We start from the raw sequence: 16,662 nt of genomic DNA on the forward strand, positions 1-16,662 counted from the left end.
GAGAGAGAGATCCCAGACAAGGAATGGAAAAATGGAAGCTAAAGGCAGCAAGAGACTGGTATATTATATAAAAACAAACAAAAACAAAAAACCAAATGCCAATGGGTGAAGTCGGCTGTCAGGGCCCTCTCCAAAGTGCTGAAGAGCAATGATGTCATTCTAGAGACTAAGGTGCATCTGATCTAGGCCATGGTCTTAGCAATTACTTGCTATGTATCAGAGAGCTGAACAATGACTAAAGATGACAGAAGAATTATTGATACCTCTGAGTTGTGCTGCTGGAGAAGAGTACTGAACATACTATAGACCTCCAGAAGAACAAATAGGTCTGTCTTGGAGAGGGGGAAACCAAGTTTCTCCTTTGAGGCAAGGATTTTGAAGTTCCACCTCACATACTTTGAGTATGTGGCTAGGAGAGACCAAGCCTTGAAGACAGAAATCATGCTTGGACAGAGGGACAGCACAGAAGAGGAAGACCCCAAATGATATGGGGTAACTGGGGCAACGGGATTAAGTGTGTCAAAGTCAGTGAGACCAACTCAGGATAGGGCAGGTTTCAGAGCTGTTTTACATAGGGTCACTATAGTCACAGATGACTCGATGGCACATAACAACAATAAAAGATTTGAAATTATATGACCAGTCTAGCTTCCCTGCATGTAAAATATATTCTCCATCTCTGCTGTTATTCTAGTTGGGTGCCGTTGAATTGGCCTCAATTTAAAGCAAACTTTGAGAGACAACAGAAGGAAATCCTGCCAGACCTAAACTATCCTCACAATTTTTGCTGTGTGTAAGGCCACTGTTGCAGTCACCATGTCAATCCACCTCACTGAAGGACTTCTCCTTTTCTGACCCTCCACTTTTATAGTATAGAGCACTACATGCTGCACTGCTAATAAAAAATTGTGGTTCAAATTCATCGGTGCTAGAAGGAGAAAGACAAGAGGAAGTTGTAAAGGTTTACAGCCCCAGAAACCCGACAGAGGGTCATCACTATGAGTCAGAACTCACTGGGCGGCAGTGGCTTGGCTTGGGTCGACCAGGAGGAGGGGGTTTCTTCCTAAGTCTACAGCTCTACTATAAAAAAAAAATCCAGAGTACTGTCAAAGACAATACAAAAGATGATGCTCGAATTAGAAAAGGACTAAAAGAGAGTAAAGACAGCCAAATGCAAGAAACAAATAGTGAGCAAGATACAGGACCCAGCAAACAAATACAATTCTCTGTCTTATGTCATCAATTCAGAACTTACTCACAGCTGACCCTCAAGCGAATTACCAGAGGCTGAATTTGCACTGGAGGAGACTGACCATCTTTCTCACAAGAAGCACCTTGTGGATTTAAACTGCCTGCCTTTGGGTTTGCAGCACAATTCCTTAACCACTAGGCCATGAAAGGGCTACATAGAGACCAGGGACATATTTATCCTTTGAACTTAACTGTAAGGTAAAGAATATTAAAGGTGTTTAAAGCTTTTGTGATAATGAAAAAAGAAGCCAACACAATGGTGTGAAAGAAGCTACAGCAGTGTGGTGTTCTGCATTCCCTGATCTGTCTAGAGGACACCTTCTGAGTACTGAGTTAGAGATAGGGGAGTCCTCTTGTGTGGCCCAAACTACACACAGGGCCTGGGTCTCACGAGGAGAAAGCAGGATCTTAGACTATTATTCCCTGGAGAGAAAGAGAGGAAGTGGTTTCTGGAAGCCAGAAGATAAACAGTTCAGGTGAGATCTGGGGACAGCTTTGGTGGGGTATGTCAGGCCAGGGCTTAGTGGAAAGTGCTGCCTTTCCCCAGGCACAGGAAGAAGACTCTGTTTCCAGAGGGAAGGGAAGTAAATCATTCCAAGGGCGAGTCTAGGTGAGCCAGTCCCCACCCACAAAGCTTCGCTGGAGTCACTCTCACTTCATTCCCTTTTCATAAGGTTCTTCTGGGACTGAATGCCTAAGACTTCAATACCAAAGTGAAGCCCAAATAGAATCCCCAAGAGCCCCAGCTAAGGCCACCAACTCTGTCATGTCTGCCAAAGGGGCCAGTGTGCGGGCACATCTGGAGGGTTGAACTGTGGACACCCAACACCAACTGGCCAAACCCCTTGCATCACCAGGATAAGCCAGCACCCAGCACAGCTACTCCTGCACCCCCTCCCTGGTGCAGGAAAGCCCACTGTACCGCTCAGGATTGAGGCCAGGATGGGTTAAGGAGGAGCTACACTTTCCAGGGCCCTGTGCTAGCAGGAACACCAAGAAATCCTCCCTTGGTCTCAGAGCTGCTTCCTCAGCTTTTGATGACAGATGGGTGCTCCAAGAGGCCCAGGGAGAGGCCGAGTCAGCGCTAGCTTGCAGGCCCAGGATGGAAACCTCCAGTCTCTGCTCCCTCTCTTCCTGCACTCACATGGGGAAGATGACAGCCAGGCCAAGACACAGCTCCACAAACCTGCTGACACAGCCCGGTCAGCAAGTTCTGCTCTGGCGTCCAAAGAGATCCATGACGAAGGTGCTCAGGGCTTCTCAGGACGGCCTTAAGGCCCAACCCCAGGTGATAAACAGAAGCAAGGGGTTGGGGAGGTAGAAGAGAGGTGAGACAGACACACGAGGCTGCCTGCAGGTGCTCCAGATAAGACTGATTCCAGGGTACTAAAAGTACACTTACACTCCAGACAGATTATTCTCCCTAAGAGGGCCTGGCCTCCACCTCAGCACACCTCAGTCAGCAGTGCATGCCCATGGAGGGTGGCATGGCCAGGAACTGCAAGCAAAGGCTCATATGAAATCTGGTACTTTCCCCAATTCAAATCCACACACCAATCCAGCCACAGACCATGGTGGGGATAGGATCATGGCCATAGGGTGGTTTTATGGCCTAAAACTTGGCTATTCGCCTGCCTGTTCTGAGTGGGATGCCACCAAGAGAGCCACTCACGGCAGAGCATCTTCCCGGGCTCCAAACTACCCGTCTCGGTCCCAGAATGCTGCACACAGCTCACGGAAGCCAGTCAGGATAAATGCAGGGTCCAGCTCACCCGCAGCCCTCACCACCACCCTTGCATTTGTTTTGTTCATGAGTTACTATTTACTCAGGACAATCTGCGCTGGAATCTTATCAATGCAGGGCCTGTCTCTCCTCTGCCTCGGGAGGGTCTCTGCAGGAGCCAGGAGGGCCAGCCTGGACAGCTGCCACTCTGCTGCTGTATAGGGGCAGCCCCCAGGCCCGGAAAGACACCAAGGGCCTCTGTTGGAAGACAGGGTCGGCAGCGACACCTGTTCCCCCAGGCAGTCCCTCTAACAAGGGATACCTCTCAGAATCCCTTCCTGTCTTTACAGAAAAAGAAAGCAAGCCAATTTCATTCACTGCCCTTTTTATTTTGCCTGTGGCTGCTAAACAAAGAGCGGAGGTCCCATCTGAGAGCAGAGCAGGGGAAAGGGAATCAGGTATCAGACACCAGCACCATGACCAACTCTCAACTCCCGGAGCTCAGAGTTCTCAGCCACCAGTAAAAGCTCTAAGCTGGGGGAGAAAAGAGAAAGATTTTAGGCAGGTTTTTTTCTCCCCACCTCCTTTTATTTTTCTGAACAGAAGGTAGAATGGTGCCAGGGGAAGAAATCAGGCAATAAATGGGTCTCAAGAAGTTTCAGTGAGTGAGTCACACTTCCACTTCTCTGGTCTCAAGTTTCTTCTAGTAAGGCTGTTGGAGGTGGCAAGAGTTTGGAGAACTTGGGAATTCTAAGTGGAAAGGCTTGAGGAATTGAGTGTATCGCTGAAGAGAAGAAGAATCACACTACAAAGTCCTCAAAGGTGGATCTATGGGCTTCCTTCAACAGCACATACTATCACCCAACAAACAATTGTTGTTAGTGCTATCTAGTCAAGTATGACTCAGAGTGACCGTGTGAACAACAGATCTGAACGCTGTCCTATCCTGTGCCATCCTCATCTCTGACACATTTCAGCCCACTGCTGCAGTCACTGTGTCAGTCCATCTTGTTGAGGGTCGTCTTCTTTTTTGCTGACCCTTTCCAGAGAATAGCCTAACAACATGCCCAAAAGAAGGTGAGAGGACATTTCACCATCCAAGAAGTACTCTTGTTGCACTTTTCCCAAGACATCTCTGCTTGTTCTTTTGGCAGTCCATGGTATATTTGCTACTTTTCTCCATCACCAAACTTAAAGGCATCAATCCTACTTCTGTCATCCTTATTCACTGTCCAGCTCTCAGAGGCAAAGCACAGAAAAGACCACAGTCTGCACTGTTGCCCAGTGATTTGCATGATGGATAGAGAAAAGATTGCAATTGTCAATGATTTCCTCTTATTTGCATCCATAATCAACACCCTTGGTAACAGCAGTTAGGAAATCAGGAGACATATTGCACAGGAAAAGCTTGCTGTCAGGGACCTTTCTAAAGTGCTGAGGAAAAATGATGTCAGTCTGAAGACACATAGTAGGTGCTCAATAAATACAGGTTGCACTGGACATGCCATATAGGTGCAGTTCGGTTAGGTTTGGTAAGTGGATGAAGGCAGATGAGAAATTAAATACATACCTATCTGCCAGACCACTCTCATCCCCTAACAAGAGAAACAGCATAGCCAAGAGGATGCCCTACTGCCTCAGACAGGGCCTCTCAGGGGCTGAGAGCACAAGTGCCGGAGTCAGACAAGTCCTGGAGCCACCACTTACCGGGGTGTTACACCAGGGTGACCTGTGTTACACAACCCATGTCCTCACATGTAAAACGGAGAAACCAGTACTCCCACCCTCACAGGGCTGTTGGGAAGATGATACAAGAAAGACTCTGCAGAGAGTCTGCCTGTGAAAGGCATCCAGTTCACAGGCAGGGCTGCTGCCAAGCTTAGAAGAAGGAGTTTCCTCAGTCGACACCTTCAGATACCATCCAGCATTCCTTTCATTTTCAATTTCTCCAGAGCCCATTTTTCAGTGTCCCTCATCTCCAAAAATCATTTGGAGAGAATGATTTTTACCAGAGACCCAGAAGGGCCAGCTCAGGCACATGTGCTGTGTCCTGTCAACAGGGAGGATCTTGCATTCTCTGGAGCCTGGTTCCCAAAGCCATGAGTGAAGGGGGCCATCATGATCCAGTAAATCAGCACCAAGTTAGAGCTTCTGGCCGGGCAAACCACTGTTGCTGTGTGCTGTCAAGTCAACTCCGATCCAGCGACCTTGTAGGACAGAAAATTGCCCTACAGGATCTTCCAGGCAGTAATCATAACCTTTACCCACGAAAACAAAACCCCAAACAAAACCTACAATACAAATGCCCTTCCTTCCATCTCAAAGCCTCTTTCAGGAAAGGGAAGAAGTAGTTCAGCTGTGGCGAGGGGGAGGGGACAGGAATAGGGCAGCTGACAAAGAATCCAGAGTCCCTTTTAAAAAGTGTCCTGAAAATGGTAGAAATTTGGAAAGTGGCATCATTAATCACCACAGCCCTTTAAGCAGCTCTGAGAGCCACTTGATGACTGGGCCAGCATCCACGCCCTCCCCCATGCCTGGGATGCTTCTGACAAGGCCACCTGAAAGGGACACACACAGAGCTATGAATAGAAGGCAAGAGGCTTGTAAACCAACTCCTGTTTAGTTCCCAAGTTAGCGTTTCCGGCAAGGCTCAAGTTACATTTCTTCAGAGGGATGACAGTACAACAGAAGGATTTAAGCTATTCAATGATTCAGGATCACAGCCCAAAGTGACAGCCTGCCCTGGGCCCGCCTAGGGCCATCAGCCTACACAAACCCTCTGCCTAAAGAGGAGGGCCATTTCTGAACGGCAGCAAGAGGATGCCTGCCCAGACCACGTGGACTCTCTTAGAACACCCAGAAATTAGGAGGGTTTGGCTGGAGAATTTAGCACTTGAAGTGGAGAATTATGTGCACAGATCTCATCTCCTCAATTGACAGAAAACTCCAAACTAAATACCAAATCCAACAACTTTTTGGATCAGTCACAGCCCCAGGCAGGGATACAAATATGAATGTACGAGGAGGAAAGCAACAGCTTGCGGTCGGGGCCAAATCCGGCAAGTAGGACTGCTTCTCTCAGGGTGGATTCCCTCTTATCCAACCCTGGAGTCTTCAGTAACTCTGAGTAACCATCAAGATAAGAAAGAAACAACTTAACGAATCCACATGACTCCATATCAGTGTGCCTGAGATGAAATGTTTACTAAAAAGGCAGTGGCCTTGCATATACAGCCAGTTCTAGAACTGGGGCAAGAAATAAACACGGTGTACCTTAAGGATCGTGTACTATTCACAAAAAACTCTCCAAAGATACACACAATAAGAGGGTACATCAAGAACCAACTGAAAAGATTTAAGGAATACAGTAGTACTGAATTATAATTCAAAAGCATAAACTAATATCATGGACTACCAAGAGAACAAAGAGGTCTGTCCCAGAGAGGGTGAAACCTAGTTGCTCTCTGAAGGCAAGAATTCTGAAGCTCCATCTCACATACTTTGGGCATGTAGCCAGGAGGGACCAGTCCTTGGAGAAGGACATCATTTTTGCAAGGGTAGACAGTCAGTGCAGGAGGGGAAGACCCCAATGAGACAGACATAGTGACTGGAGTAACGAGGGTAGGTCTATCAAAAACAGTGAGACTGGCTCAGGATAGGGCAGGGTTCAGAACTATTGTTCATAGGGTCCCTGTGAGCTGCAACTGACTTGATGGCTCATAACAACAACAACAAACTAAATAGCCAAGATAAAAGATTTATGCCCATGAGAGGCACAGTTAAGTGCTTAGCTACAAACTAGAAGGTTGGTGGTTTGAACCCAGCCGGAGATGCTTTGCTTCTGAAAGCTCACAACCTGAGGTCAAACTAAAACAACAATTGGCTTGGTTTGTTTGGGTGGTACAAATAGTTAATATGCTCGGCTGTTATCGGAAAGGTTGGAGGTTCACGTCTGCCCACAGGCATCTCAGAATAAAGCCTGGAGCCCTACCTCCCAAGAATCAGCTGCATAAAACCCTATGGAATTGAGTTTATATTCTGATAAACATGGTTACCATCAGTCAGTCAGTCAACACCACAGCAACTAACTGGTTATACTTTTTGAACATGGGTGTTAAAGGGACACACACACACACACACACACACACACACTTTCTCTCGCCTGTAGCAAAAAAAATGTGCACACAGTTTATCTTTGAACAACAGAAGTTTGAACTGGGTCCACTAATACTCAAATTACTTTCCTGAAGTTCTTTTGGTGCATTCAAGTGCTGTGAGGATCCCATGAAAACGTCATGTGATGCTAAGCATCTCTGCATGAGCAATTCATCCCTGTGTGTAAGTGCACAGAAGTGGGCGCACGCAAAGCAGACCCGTGTTGTCCAAGGGTCAACTATACTGCTATAAACAACTGAATAAATAAACAGTGAGGATAAATAAATAGCTCATACTGGGGAATACCAAGGAAATTTTCTTTGGTAGTTAATCTATCCACAAGCAATCTCTGCTCCTGCTATTACTGCTCTGCTTTTCTGTCTTATTTTTCATGAGTTGGGGTTTTGTTGTTCTTAGCTTTAACAGTATGCATCTAACTTACTGTTAACTAACTACACAAATAAAATGATGTCTTTTATATTCTGATGGGGGGGAAGTCACCCTCTTTTACTATATCCATAACTCCCTTCATTCCAAAATAGGCTCTGAGAAGTGACTTCCAGGGACTGCACTAGAAGGAGGGTGGGAGGAGAGTAACTCCTGTGGAGAAACCCAGCAAATACAACCTCAGCCAGGTGACCAAGGTCAACATCAACAGGGCTAAGTCATGCTGACAGGCTGGCCCCTGGAATGTGATTTTACCTCTGTGGTATTCCTTCCAATCACTCATAGCCCTGGTTTAATCATGAAAAAAGTATCAAACACATTCTACTTGAGAGACATTTCACCAAACATCTGACCAGAACTTTTCAAAACTGTCAAGGCCATCAAAACCAAATGACTGAGAAACTGTCACAGCCAAAAGGAGTCTTAACGCTGCATGACAACCAAATGCACATGTTATCTATCTTGACAGAACCAGATACTAGAAGAAAAAAACAGTTTTGCACATCTAAACAAAGTATAGACTGGTTAATAGCGTATCTGTATTGGTGACAAATGTTAACAGTAAGATTTAATAGGGAATACTGGGTACAGAGTTTATGGGGAAATGCTCAGTACTAACTTCACTAATTCTGTAAAATTAAACCTATTCTGAAATAAAAAAAAAAGGCAGTGGGTTAATTTATGACAAAATGAGATCTTATGATTTTAGTTACTATAAACTGACTTAAAATACCAGATAGTTTTAGAGAGCAGCAAGGGTGAACCTGGCCTGAATGAGGGGCCTATCGGGAGGAAGAAGAGGTTGGTGAGGCCCACAGCATTACTGCAAATCAATGGAGAACAGAGGTTAACATCCCAGCACCACGGGCACTGAGAAGGGGAGTTCAAAGGCAGTACCTGCAGATACACCTATCCTCACTGGGCTACATGGCCGCCAGGGTAATTTTCTTCAGCCAGCTTCACTCAGGGGAGTCTTGTGCAGATGTACAAAGCAGTACTCACAGACCAATGCATTTCCATTGATTCTTGGTGAGAACAGTACTGGCCCGGGGTCAGGCTGCCTTGCCACACACTGCTGGACAAGTACAACTGTTTTGTACTGCTACCAGCCACATGCTGTGAAAGCTGGCTGACAGGATCATGGGTGGCCAAAGACAAGCCTACGTTTCCCCAGTAAACCAGGTGATTTGAAAACCCTGTTGCTGCTGTGTGCCATCCAGTCAATTCTGACTCACAGTGACCGTGAGGAACAGAGCAGAACAGTTGTATGGGGTTTTCTAGGCTGAAATCTGAATGAGAGCAGACGGCCATGTCTCTTCCTCTGTAGAGAGGCTGGTGCAATCGAACCATCGACTTTTCAGTTAGCATCCGAGTGTGGAACCATTACCAGGGCTCTGCTTTCTAGAAATTTTTTCCATGATCTTCTCCTAAGTAATTTTTCAGAAGATGGACTAAAGAAATGGCCCAACATTTAGAATCAGATGGATGCCAAGTGTGAATCCTGGGCTCAGCATATCCAAGCTGTGTGAGCTTGGGAGGTGTGTACTAAAAGCAGTGAGCAGGCTGCTGCTTCAAGGGCAGGTAGGATGTCTGCCCCTTCCTTAAACAGCCTCAGTTGGGGAGCCCTATTTGCTGGAGACTGTGCCAGGATTCAATACACAGAGATCAAGCAGGACATAACCCAGGGTCCTAAAGTGGTTCCAACACTAGGTGAAGGACGTAGGTGCAGTCACAGAGGGGCAGAGTGATGAGAACACCCTTCAGTCTACCTGGGGGAACGGAAGGTTTCAAAGGGGAAAAGCTGTTCAGTCTGAGCTCTGAGACAAGTAAGGGGATGCAGCTCCCAGGTGGGCAAGGTGGAGAACCTTCCATTCAGCCCAGAGACAAGTCAGAGTTGCTGTACTGCACAGGGGTAAGAACACAGACTTCTGTCACATCTTACAGAGGTCCTCACTACAACGTGAGGATTGAACACAGTTCCCATCTATCACCTGGGTGGTTGTCAGAGCTCCAATCCAGGTTTGGTGGGTTTGGTTTTTTTTATATTTATTCCTGTATATGGCAAAGATGGATAAGTGCTGTGAAAATGTATAACACCAAGCTACTCATATAGAGGATGCCTTTAAGAAAGTATTCTCACTCTCCTGTGACAAGGTTTTTGAAAGGCTCATTATCTGGATTTTGGTGACATCCTAGTTGATAACTTTTGATTAGCAGAGCAAAGTGATACAGACTACATCACCAGAGCTCCTTCCACCAGCTACTCTGAGGGAGAAAGATGTGCAATCACCTCCTATTAAAATTATAGCCTCAGAAACCCAATGTGAAGTCGCTATGGGTTGAAGCAATTTGATGGCAGTGAGTTTGAGTTTGAATTGCTTTAAAACCTGCTCTAAAAAGCACTCTTGACTCAAATCAAGGGAAATGCAAAATCCCAGGAATCATGATCAAACCCCAAGCAATCTGCCACAAGTGAAACACTGTCTTCAAGTTCCTGGTTTTAGTCTAAATTCATGCAATCTTTTGCATTCCAGGCTATAAATACAGCCAAGTCTGTTTCAACATGGAAACATTTCAAGCTGAGTAGTACCGACGTGCTGGAAGATGCAGTCCCCATTCAGACTGGCTCTGAGTATTCACATATTCATGGCGTATGATGCCAGAAGGGTCCAAATACCCAAGTGTGAGAAGCCTAGTCATAGCTTCAGCATTTCCTTCTGTAAAATGGGACTACTACGGTGCCAGGTTGAATGCTGGTGTGCACACACACCCCACTCCCCCCAGTCATGTCTCCTGGAGCCTGGGAATGGAACTTTATTTGGAAATAGGCCTTGGCAGAGGCAATCAAGTTAAGATGAGATCACATGGGGTTAGGATAAGTCCTAAATCCACTCTAACTTAAAAGAAGCAGCACAGATCATTCACATTAAAGAAAACACAAAAAAGAGAGAAATGTGTAGATTCTGTCCATTCCACAGGAAGTCTCATCTCACCACAGAGCAGTGATGGCCTTGAGGAGAAGAGCTCTGTTAATACAGCGACTGTGCAGATATCTTCAGTCGTAGCTCCAACCTCAGTACTTCAGTGGACCACTGACAGAAGCATATCTTTGAGAAGCCTCTGCAAGTGACAGAACTGATCCAGCACAGAAATCTTGTGACTAAGTGATCCTGGTGGTGCCTTCAGTGTTCAGTATAGAGACTAGAAAAGCCTGAAGGCTTCATTCTATGTAATCAGATTAGTCACCAAGACATAAGATGATGCTGACACAAACACATGCTCATCTCTGGTTTTATCTGACCAATAAAATTCATGAACTTCTGAGTTAATACCAAAAAAGAGAAGAAACACAGAGCAATACACAGGGAGACTGCCATGTATCAACCACAGAAGAGACTGAGGTGCAGCTACAAGGTGTGTCCGAAGCCACCAGAACCTCAGAAGAGCAAAGAAGGATACCCTCCTAGAAGTTTCAGTGAGAGCACACACTTGCCAACTCCTTTTGGATTTGACTTCCAGCGTCCACAACCGTGAGAGAATATAAGTACACTGTATAAACCACCAAGTTGATGGTCATGTGTTACAATAACTCTAGGAAATAAATAGCTATCAAATTTCAATGGTGAAATCATCAATAATACACTGGACATCATAGCAGTAATTTGGTCCATATGTTGAATGAAAATCCTAGCAATAAATCATAACGCACCTTCAAAACCCTACTTCTACCGTAAAATAGCAACTGCTAATTTTAGGGTACCTGTGCTGAGCTCCAATAAGGGTTTATGGGTGATGGAAGAAGTGCTTGGCTACCAGCCAAGATGGTGGCAGTTCCAAGCGACTCTTCCAAGAGGTGCCACAGAAGACTGGCCTGGCGATCGGCTTCTGGAAGGTCACAGCCTTGAAAACCCTGTGGAGCGATTCTACTCTCCACACATGGAGCTGTGCTGAGTCGGAACTGACTCAACAGCAACCAGCCACCACCTCCTGTGCCAGGTACTGGATGGACTCCTTTACTCTTTGTTTTCAATTCTGCAAGATATTTACTTGCCCTCTTATGTGAAAAAGCAGGGGCTCAGCGAGGTCAAGTAATAATGCCAAGGGCACACAACAACCAGCAGACGGCACAGCTCAGATGTGAACTTGGGGGTCTGGCTGACTCTTCCACCAACCGCATTGCCACCCTGCTTACCTTGTAAGAGACAGAGGAAGAAGGTCTTTTCTAAGAAGTCCTTACTTGGTGGGGCTGAATTTAAATGTGTGACCTTGCTTCATTTCCATCTGTCAGAAAATTCAGGGGAAAGAGCTCCTGGGGAAGAGCTACAATCTCCTCACCTGCCACCTACGAGTGGTAGGGAGCACCATGGGAGACTTAAAGGACGAATTAGAAGTCAGTTCTGCTGGTCTCTTACCCCTCCGCCCTGCCCAGTGGGACCCCACTCACTTTTACTTTCATATTCTAAGCATTTTGACTATAGGTTCTAGGAAATTAACTGCATGCAGATGTCAGCAATCTCCTGGGCTCTGAAAAGTACTGGCTCCAAAGGCAGAAGAGAAGGAAAAGGGATGAAGAAAGAGGATGTGGGTTAGAGCAGGGGTGGGAGAAGAAAATGGAGGCAGAGAAGGGATGTCTGACGAGGCATGGTGAAGGACTAAGAATCTGCAGGCTGCCCCGGTAAAGGCCACTGCTCACTTACCTTGTCAGGCAAGCTCATTCATTTTACAAACAGACTGAACAGCGGTCCAGTAATAGGGAAGATGAGTTCATATCTAGCCCTAGTCCCTAATCTAATCTGGCCTCTATCACTTTCTAGTTGTATAATCGTATACAACCTACTTCAGTTCCTTCTGCATCATCTCTGAAACAGGGATACAAATTCTAAGCTCTCACAGGATTCTTGTGGGGAACAAGTGTGAAAAGAACTTGGTAACATTAAAGCGATTTCTGAAAAAATGAGTTGTTATAACTCGTCTAGAGGCAGGATGGTGCCAGTGTGGTACAAACTGCGTACAATCTGCTCCATATTTACTGAATCACCATGAATTGGAAGTCAGCTTGACAGCAACTAGTTTGTTTTTTCTTTCTTTTTTTAAAAAAGGCCAAATTGTTTTGAGATTAAATTGAGAAGAGGAGCAAAACTGTAGACGAGGAGGAGGGATTTCTGACTGACACAGAGCCCTAACTTCATCACCAGTGTCAGAACTCTGCCTGGACTCTACTCTCTGGAGGTCAGGAACGGTGACATACTGCCTGGAGGGAGCACTACTGATTACTAAACCTCTTCTCTTTCCAAGCCTGTTCCAGATCAGCTGGGAAGGCACACTCAGGAAAAAGAAAGAAAGTCTCTCAGGGATTGTCAGTCTCATCCCAAATCACCCGAAGAGCTTCCCAAATCACAGGGCATTAGTAAGGTGAGTTTGGTCAGAGGCTAACAGCCGATAGATAGGCAGTCAGGTCTCTCTTCTCTGCCCCTGAGGCACAGACTGACTGGCTTAGAGAAATCAGGTTGGTCACAGAAGATCCAACAGTCCCCCAAAGAAGCCTACAGATGGAACTTGTGATCTAGCTGTTGCATGGAACTAAGTGCATCCCAACTTAGCTCAAAAGACAGCAAAAGTCAGACATCAGTCTAAAAGTAGTCAGACAATCTCAAGGAAAAAAAACAAACAAACCAAAAAATCCCTCACCACTATAATACCTCTAACCAGCATCCAAGGCTGGGAAAGTTGGTCTAGAATCCTGAAGAACTACAAGTACACCAGGAATGGCATGGCCTTCCCAAGCTCCCTCTACTGTAGGCAGCAAGGGTCAGTGCTGGCCTCAAAGAGTTGGGCTGTTTCTCATCAAGGTATACTGGCCTGTACTTTGGCCACATAACAAAGAACCTCCCAGCTTGGTCGGAGACAGCAGCCATTTCACACACCTCAGTCCCAAGCAACAGACAAGGATCACATGTCAGTCCAGTCGGACTCTTGGGAAGTTCAGAAGAACAGCACTTTCTGATGTGTATGGGAATTCCTTTGGCTAATATACAAAAGTTACTAACTGATACAAAAAATTAGCATATGAATGCAGAGTTGCCACTGTGTTCTTGACTCATCTCTCTGTAATCTATAGTTTTCCAAAGCCCAGACAGGATCGGAGAGAGACCCTGGGAATAGCAGTGACGTGGACCTGTTGCTCAGCATAGGGGGTGGGGGTGTTTGGAGGTAAGAGCCCAGGCCCCTTTTGGCCTTATTCTCCTCCTTATAGGCCAGTCAGCAGCAGTCTTAGGAAGAGCAGTCCGTTTGAGCATGGGAGAAACCACTCAGGCACGCTGGAGAGGACTGAGCCTGGAGTAAGGGGGAAGAGGAGGGGCTGGGGAGGATAATGAATGGGCGATCCACCCTGATCTGTGATCTGCAGCTAGGATTGAGCAAACCTCAGCTAAATTCTTCCGAGGCAGGAAGAGAGACACTTAAGAGAGCGATATAACTAGAGGACAGGGCTGAGGTGAAGGGAGCAAGGCAGCTAATTCCTAGTAAGTGACCCAGACTTCAAACTCTGCTTAGATCCTATCTGGATCCAAGGAAAGAAAAGTACACAGTTGCGGGGTGAGGGAGTCAATACACTTCTGTGCTTGTGGAATGGTCTCATCCAAACCTCACTCAAAAGTAAATCTTGTCAAAATTCTACAAATGAGAAGGGACAATTGATTTTGGGATCACAGGTAAAGAAAATGACGACAGACAGCACTACCCTCCCCCTCTAAAAGAGAAGGGGGACAGGTTCCTTCACAGACAGCAAAGGTTCCTCCAATCCTGGAAGCAGGAGATCGGAACTTAGGGTCTCTTCCTACAACTGCCATGGACAAGCCAGAGGAGGGCCATGGGGTCTTTCCCAAGGCTCCCGAGGAGCACTTAAAAGAAGGAAAGAAGGGTACTCCTTTGGCTCGATGCCTGGGGAGTCCCTTAAAAAGGGGCTACGGGTCGGGGGAGGGGTCAAGCCCAGAGAGCCTGGGAGGGGCCAGTGTCCCCCTAAGCCGAGGTTGGGCGGGAAGAAGGGTTGCCCTAGAGAGACTTGAACGCAGGTGAGACTCTGGGTCTCGAACACACACACTCACCGCGGCTCCCGGGCGGCGGCGTTACTCGGGGCCGGGGTTCGGACAGGCTCCGCTTCTCTCCCCCCGGCGGTGTCCCAGGCTCCGGCCTCCACTTCCGCCTTTCAGCCGCTCCGGATCCGGATCTCCGCCTTCGCCCCGCCCCCTGAGGCTCCCAGGTGACTGACAGGACAAAGAGACCAATGGAAAGCACTCTGGTAGGCCCACAAGTCCCGGCGGTGGGCGGTGCGGGAGAGGCGGGAGAGAGCGCGCGCGGTGGATGTCGGGACTTGTAGTTCGCAGCTCTGGGAGGAGTTGGTGGCCGCCGGAGACTTGGGTGTAGGGTGGAGTCGGCTGCCGGCAAGGCGGAGCAGGGCGGGGACCTTCATAAGGTTTGGTCAGCCAACCGCGTCACCACGGCTTCCACCAGCCCAGAGGGAAGGCTTATTGCTGAAGCACTGGAAGAGAGCTAGGGCCTGTATGCGCAGAATTGTTTTGTGTGCTGTGAGTGCGAGCCGACCCACAGCTGACCCTCAAACGGGTTTTCAGAGGCAGGTAATCACAGGGTAGGAGACTGTCCAGCTTCTCCTGCGGAGCTGCTGATAGATTAGAACCCTGTACCTTGATGTTTCATTGACTGTGCAAAGGCATTTGACTGTGTGGATCACAACAAACTGTAGCTAACTCTGAGAAGAATGGGAATCCAGAGCACTTGAACATGCTTATGTGATCCTGTATTTGGACCTGGAGGCAGTCGTCAGAACAGAGCAAGGAAACAATGCATGGTTCAAAATTGGAAAGGGTTTATGCTAGGGATGTGTCCTGTCTCCATACCTTTTTAATCTATATGCAGAACAGATTATTCAGGAGGCTGGGCTCTATGAGGAGAAATGTGGCATCAGGAATGGAGTTAAGAGTTATAAAAAATCTGCATTATGCAGATGACACAAACCTGCTTTCTGAAACTGAGAAGGACCTGAAGTGCTTGCTGCAGAAGGTCAAGGACTACAGCCTTCAATATGTGTTGAAGCTCAACATCAAGTAAACAAAGATTCTCACCACTGAGCTGATTGGCAGCATCATGACATACGGTGAAGAGATTGAGATTGTTAACAGCATTAGTTTGCTTGGCTCTACAATCAACGCTCTTGGTACCAGCAGCCAGGAATTAAAATACAAACTGCATTGGGAGAGTCTGCTGTCAGAGACCTCGCCAAAGTACTGAAGAGCAATGATGTCAGTCTGGAGACTAAGGTGCACATGATCCAGGTCATAGTCTTCACAATTATTTGCTATGCGTCAGAAAGCTGGACAATGACTAGGGAAGACAGAAGGAGAATTGATGCCTTCAGCTGTGGTGCTGGAGAATAGTATTGACTACACCATGGACTGCTAGATAGAACAATCATATTCGTCCTAGAGAGGGTGAAATCAGGCTGCTCCTTGGAGGCAAGAATTCTGAAGTTTAGTCTCACATACTTTGGACATGTTGCAAGGCAGAACCAGTCATACTTGGGAGAGTAGAGGGACAGTGCAGGAGAGGAAGGCCCTCAATGAGATGGATTGACTGTGACTGGGATAATGGGGGGAGGTGTGTCAGAGACAGTAAAAATGGCACAGAATAGAGCAGGGTTTAGGGCTGTTGTACATAGGGTCTCTAGGAGTCGCAGGTGATTCGATGGCACATAAAAACCACCTTTGTGTTGGCTTACCATTAAGCCACCTACCATTAAGCCACCAGAACTCCCTGTGTGTGAAATTGGGGAGCAAAAAAACGTGGTGTGAATGAACGTGTACTTAAGGGCATGTGGACCAATCTCAGGTACTCACTGAGAGAAAACACTGGCTACAGCAACTCTGGGACGTGAATTGTTTGGGGCTTTCTATTATGTTATTGGGTGAGATCAAAAGGAAAACTCTAACCCCCACCTAGCCATAAATCAAGACCACCCATACCTCCCCCAACTTCTCACTTACTCTGACACCAAATACTGGGCTCAGCTATCT

The 16,662-nt window shown here is 46.9% G+C and overlaps 1 protein-coding gene across 1 annotated transcript in view; it reads right to left on the reverse strand.

Annotated features, from left to right (window-relative positions):
* RAB5C (RAB5C, member RAS oncogene family) overlaps window positions 1-14,821 on the reverse strand; it is a 34,375-nt gene extending 19,554 nt beyond the window's left edge. Inside the window, exon 1 of the mRNA XM_006901651.1 lies at window positions 14,680-14,821. The gene's annotated coding sequence lies outside the window, so the exon portion shown is untranslated. The remainder of the gene's footprint in view (window positions 1-14,679) is intronic.
* Window positions 14,822-16,662: the final 1,841 nt, after the last annotated feature.

This window comes from Elephantulus edwardii, unplaced genomic scaffold (assembly GCF_000299155.1).
Source record: "Elephantulus edwardii isolate Elephantulus edwardi_28Jun2011 unplaced genomic scaffold, EleEdw1.0 scaffold00340, whole genome shotgun sequence".
Taxonomy (NCBI): Eukaryota; Metazoa; Chordata; class Mammalia; order Macroscelidea; family Macroscelididae; genus Elephantulus; species Elephantulus edwardii.